Raw genomic sequence first — 6,000 nt, forward strand, 5'->3', positions numbered from 1 at the left:
CTGTATGTATTTACTCATCTACAAAACGGGGATAATAAAAGCTACCTTGCAGAGCTCAATGGTGAAGATGAAGAATCTGTGAGGTAGTGAAGCTATGTGAAGCCCCTCTCCCAAAAATAGTAGCTGTTCAATAGATGGTTGATTTTAATTGCCATTGTTTGTATTGTTTTGATTATTCCTCACAAGCCTGTGAGCCTCGTCAATTCTTTAAGGGACAGAGGTAGAGCAGAGGAGTGGCCTATAAAGTGGTCTAGGGCACACAAACAATCTGTGTAATCCCAGGCAAGTACTGTGAGAACCAGAGAGGAAATTCCAGGAGGAGAAAAAGCTTTTTAAATGACTTACTAAGGTGAACTGAGCACATGTGGAGCTGGCGGTGGTTTTACGAGTTCAAGAGAATGGGCAAGAGACAACTGAGATGAGTGAGGACAGGGAAATCAAGGGGTCTGGACATATGGGAGGTCTCCTATATTGAACTCCACACCTCCCAAAACACTGAGTTGCCCACCTTCTGACCCAAAGCACTGGCTATACGAGGAAGGAAGTTGCCTCTAGGAAGGGACCTCTGTTCCTAGAGCAGCCATGACCTTGATGAGCAAGACAAAATGACTCCATCTGTCCCAGAAACAGAGAGTGCAGACCAGAGGAGGGGAAGAACATTCTGTATTTTCTCCTTTATTCCCTTTCTTCCAGCCTTCCCATATTTGACAGCCTCCATTTTCTTACTAGTGGAGGGGAAAAAAGACAACTAAGATTTTTCTTGAATCTTGGCAACAGAGCTCAAACTTTTATTAGTGTGCAGTAAAAATGGCACTGACCTCAGTAACAAGTAAATTAAATCCTGGTTGGCTTGGAGTTTAACATCTTGGCCTTTCTAAGTTCACTTACCAAGTGATTTACTTCCTTAGCTCCTTTAACCCAGTATCCCCAGCAGCTGACCTTCCAGTGGTTATCATTTATCTTGCCTCAGGGATACAGATCAAAGACAAAGCTGAAAATGGGTCTTAGAAATATTCATGAAGATTAGGGGCGCCTGGGTGGCTCAGTCCGTTCAGGTGATGATCTCATGGCTTGTGAGTTTAAGTCCTGCATCAGGCTCTGAACTAGCAGTGTGGAGCCTGCTTGGGATTCTCTCCCCCTTTCTCACTGCTGTTCCCCCTGCTTGCAAGCTCTCTCTCTCTCTCATGCTCTCTCTCTTTCAAAGTAAATAAACATTAAAAAAAAGAAATATTCATGAGGATTGAATGTGTTTTAGACATGCATACCATGGAGGAGTGAGAGCTAGCTCCCTGTCTCTAGCTAAAAAAGAATTCACTTAAGGGATGGGCTATACAGAAGGAGATTTAAGTTGGGAAGTGGGGACCTGGGACCCAATTCCTGAACCTGTTCCTCATCAATAGAGTGACCTTGAGCGAGTCACATTACTTCTCTGAGCCTAAGTTCCCTCTCTGTGAAACAGAGGTTGGAGGGCTGGCTCAGGACACCCAGCCAGCTTGCCATTTATTTACCATGTCGCCAAATATTTATTCAGGTCTTGTCCTTCCAATCTCCTCAATGCCTTCAGTAGTCTAAGGATACCTGTTTTGATCATTTCACCATCATTTCACCATAGATAGTAACTGTCTCAGAACTGTTCAGTCTCCTCATCTGCAGCAGGGGTGGAGTAATGACCTAAGGTTCAGTGACGCCTCTAGTTACTGGCTCAGGGCTCTGCAGAGCAGCTGGCGGTGATGTTCCTGGGAAACGAGCTGGAGGCTGCTACAGTTTGGCTATTTCCCTGAACAGCTGGTGTGGAGAGTAGAGAGAGCAGGACAACCTCTGAGACTCTGGCCAACTTCAGTATGTATTAAGGGCAACCCAGATGGCTGCTAGCCAACAACCCAGGCCTGTGTAATTTGCACACTGTAGTTTCTCCTTCTGAAGGTCTCTCTCTCTGGTATATAGTGACAGAAGTTTGTTTCATTCCCCTTCTGCACCTGCCCACCTGAGTGAGGCTTCAGCTTGAGTCTCTATCTCCACATGGATCCTCATGAGTCTCTTCCTTCCCCAGGGCCAATCTGTGACCCCTCACACAGGCTCCAAGACGATCGTGCTTTCTTGAGCAGGCTGTAGGGGAGGAGGTCTAAAGGAAGATCACATTCCCTTGCCCTACTGTGTTGCAAGTGTGGCTGTAGCTTCTTATTTTGCTAAAGCTGTAAGTTAATAAAACTGCTGAAAGCTGGGGATTGGCAAAAGAGAGTTACAATCACAGAATAAAGACAATTAAGTTGGGGGTGCCTGCATGGCACAGTTGGTTAAGCATCTGATTTTGTCTTGATTTCAGCTCAGGTCATGATCTTGCAGTGGTTTGTGAGATCAAGCCCCACATTGGGCTATGCACTGACAACGTGGAACCTGCTTGAGATTCTGTCTCTTCCTCTCTCTGCCCTCCTCTCTCCCTCTCTCAATCTCTGTCAAAATAAGTAAATAATCATTAAAAAAAAAAAAGTTGGAGGAGGCTGCCTATAAACTCTCCTAGAGCCCACTGACCCATGGCCTGGGTCCCCTGCCTGCCTTCTCCCTCCACAGCCTTCAGGCCTGCCATCTGACTACAGAGCTAACCTAACTCCCAGACAGGGGGGCCCTTGGCCAGACTCCCCTACCTGGAGTCCAGCCCCCACCTCTTTGTTTTTTTCCTAGAGAAGAGGAAAGCTCCTCCTCCACAAAGTGAACCCTAGAAGAACTTCTGCAGTGAGTGTGGTAGCTATGTCTGCCCATTGGAAAGACAGCCTTCTATATTAGTATGCCCAGCCATTTATTTCTTCTTGTCTCCATTTGTCCATTCTAGAATCAGCTCTGAGTTTTCCTCTGCATAACCAAAAAGCCCAGTGTTTTTCCCAAAACAAAAAACGGTCTTTTCTGGTAGGTAGATTTTCCTCTTCCTTTGCTAAACAGAAAATAGCTGAGGCTTTGGAATTACTGCGTTCCCTGCTTCAAGCCCTCCAAGTTGCAGTGGTATCAGGGTCTGATAAAGAGAGCACCCCATCATATAAGTAATGATCAGACATGAATAACCATATTTGGACCAGTCATAGTTGAAGGCAGAAGGTGCCAGGCAGCCTAGCACATGGCTTCATCAGCCAGCAGGACCAAATTATCCCTGTGTTTACTTTTTTTTAAAAAGGCACTGACCTATGAATAAATAGCACTTGACATTGAAAATTGCCACATTAAATACCCTGCTCCTCTCCCCGGTTATAGCAGCCTCCGGAGCTCTTCCAAATTGTCACCTAGGATGAATATGACAGCAAACAATGCTTTAAAAGTAAGTAATCTGCTCTATAATTATTTTAGCGGCTGCAACTGCCAACCAGCAGGATCACTTATGAAAAAGGATGCAGTCGTTCCTTATTAAAAATGCATGAATATAGTCTCTTGATTGTGGAAATAATCAGCAGACTATCTAATGTAACAAGACTTAGCCACAGAAGAATTAATTAGGGTGAAATTGATTAAGGAAAAGAGGGTAAAAATCTATCTGTGATGATTCAGGCTCCGATTAAACTCAAGCATTAATTCTCACATTCTTTTCAAATTAAGAGCCTCATCTAAATGCTCTGCATTAATATTCCAGTGTACACCACCCTCCCTTAAAACCAAAGAGAAATGCAAGACATTTCTAATGAAAGCTAAAGATGATGTTCTTGTTGACTATAAAGCCTCTGTCTTAAGGATTTCAGGAGATTGGAGTTTTAATTATTATTTTAAGTAAAGGGGCAAGGAGTTGGAGTGGGTGTAGTGAAATCCCCAAATTCATTCTGGTTTTGAACACTTAGCACTTCTGTCAGGAGATTTCTCAAAAACTAAAGGAAGCATGCAACACAAAAAATTATGTGGCAGCCTCCTGAATTCTCTTTGTTTTGCAGTGACCTGCTCTGGTACAGATAAGGGGAGCTTGAAGGGGTCATGTGTATTCCATCCTTCACCCTGAGGCAGAGCTCTATCAAACCAGAGACCCATCCATAATTATCTACCATCTCCTGAGAGGCCTGCGGGCGCTCCACAACTCCCTTGGTAACACCGGCAGCTAATATATTCCCAGCTCCAGAATATGTCCTTCCCCCTCCCCCTGCAGCCATTAAAGGATGCTAGTGAGGAGAAGCTTCCCGCATCACTGATTTTTCTCTTTTCATTTTTCCTCCCTTAGGAGCCAGCTCTGTGGTTCCCGGCTCTCCCCAGCCAAACTGTGCTTACGTTTCATAGGGTCACTGACCTTTCTTTCCTTGCTGCTCCAACAACTGCTATCTTTGCAGCTCTTCTTCCATCTGCTGCCTTGTTTTTTGTTCCATGGCCATTGTGGTTGAGTACGTCCTTTGTCTGAGCTGGGACAGACAACTCCTGGCTGAGAAGCATCCCGGAAGGCTCAGAGCCGTCCCTCTGTGCAGTATGCAACCACTCAACACCATCTGGGGGACCCACTAGCCAAGATGCTCTGAGGTGGGGCACTCAGGGTTGCCAGCCTTATCAGTGAAATATGGAAAGACAGAAATAAAGAAGCAATTTCAAGACCTTTGGCCTGAATATGATCTTCTTTTCTCTTTGCCACCCTAGAAGGTAATCATGGTCAGAGTGGGAGATAGAGTTGTTCAAGAGGCCTCCAAGCAGAATCTATTTCCACTTTGGGTAGTCTAGCCAGGTCTCCCTGAGGAGTTTGTCAAGCAGTGTGGCCTGGGAGAGGGCATTCCAGACGGAGGGGACGGTGTAAGGGGATCTGGAAACAGCATGAATATGGCAGGCTTCACTTTCCTGGGCCTACAAGGGAAATCTCATTTATATTTATTATAAAATATCCATGATGCTTTTCTCCCCCACAGACCTGCTTGCTAGTCTCAACTGCTTCAAGCATAGCTGGGCAGATGTCATTGGAGGAATCTGGGGTAGGCCACAAAAGAGCTATAGGGAGCTACCACTGAGCGCCTCAGGGAGAAGTCCACATACTACCTCAGGAACACAGTCATACTCTCCTAGAGCCTGGCTCCACTGCCCATACCTCCAGCCCAACGCTCACCGTACGTGACTTTGAATGACAAACAAGGAATATGGCAAGGTGGCAAGGCCCTGTCTCCCCTCTCAGGATGTTCCTTCCCTTCTATGTAAATTTGTGGTTGCAAATTGTCATGAGGAGGCAGGGACCCCAAAGCAGTCCAGCCCTAAATGCAAATATTAATGGGGGAAGGGAAGGATGGTCATCCTAACAACACCCATCCACAGAGCCAGCATCTCAGACTCAACCAAAAGGTCCTGTGCCCTACACAAAGGCTACCATGGCCATAACCAATCCTCTTCCTCTTCTCTCTCCCCTCTCTTTTACACTATTCTTCTCCCATCTTTCCCTCAATTTGGTTATTAGCAACCTGATTCTAAGGACCTGCCCAAGACTTAGACTTTATCCTTGGTACTGAGGAGGATGCAAGAGAAAAAGATGTGAACCCTGCTCTCCAGGATTTCACAGGTGGTCAGGAGAATGACATGAACCCACAGCAAGTGACAAACCATAATAGAGGAGCCACCAATTTAACATTGATGTCAGAAAGGAGCAACCCTTGGAACATGGGCTGGGGTAATCAGGAAGACTCTGGGGAATAGGTGGGACTTGAATTAAGTCTTGAGGCTCAGTTGGCATCACATAGATTGAAGGGAGAAAGGAAAGATTCTAAGGAAGGGTGGGACAGCAAAAGCCCAGGCTGGAGAGCAGGTTAGAGGACCCTTCAGTCTGACTGCAAGGGAAGATAATGCTGGGGAGTAAGGAAGCCAAGCTTCGCAAAGCCTTGAATGCCAGCTATGGAGGTTTGGATTTTAAGCTAAGTTATTGGTTATCAAACTTTAGTGTGCTGCAGCATTCCCTGGGGTACTGGCTAAAATGAAAGATTCCCAGGCCCCAGACTCAGTAGGCATGGCATTTTAAAGTTTATTTATTTATTTTGAAAGGAGGGGGGGAGTGGGAGGGGCAGAGGGGGAGGG

The 6,000-nt window shown here is 45.8% G+C and overlaps 1 long non-coding RNA gene across 3 annotated transcripts in view; it reads left to right on the plus strand.

The window, feature by feature from the left end:
• LOC123384447 overlaps positions 1–4,547 on the plus strand; it is a 45,270-nt gene extending 40,723 nt beyond the window's left edge. Inside the window, exons 3-5 of one of the 3 annotated variants that reach the window (XR_006595543.1) lie at positions 2,828–2,901; positions 3,241–3,304; positions 4,187–4,547. This is a non-coding gene — a long non-coding RNA (uncharacterized LOC123384447). The remainder of the gene's footprint in view (positions 1–2,827; positions 2,902–3,240; positions 3,305–4,186) is intronic. The other 2 variants (XR_006595542.1, XR_006595541.1) reach the window with 2 other exon arrangements.
• The last annotated feature ends 1,453 nt before the right edge of the window (positions 4,548–6,000 follow it).

This window comes from Felis catus, chromosome A3, assembly GCF_018350175.1.
Source record: "Felis catus isolate Fca126 chromosome A3, F.catus_Fca126_mat1.0, whole genome shotgun sequence".
NCBI lineage: Eukaryota > Metazoa > Chordata > Mammalia > Carnivora > Felidae > Felis > Felis catus.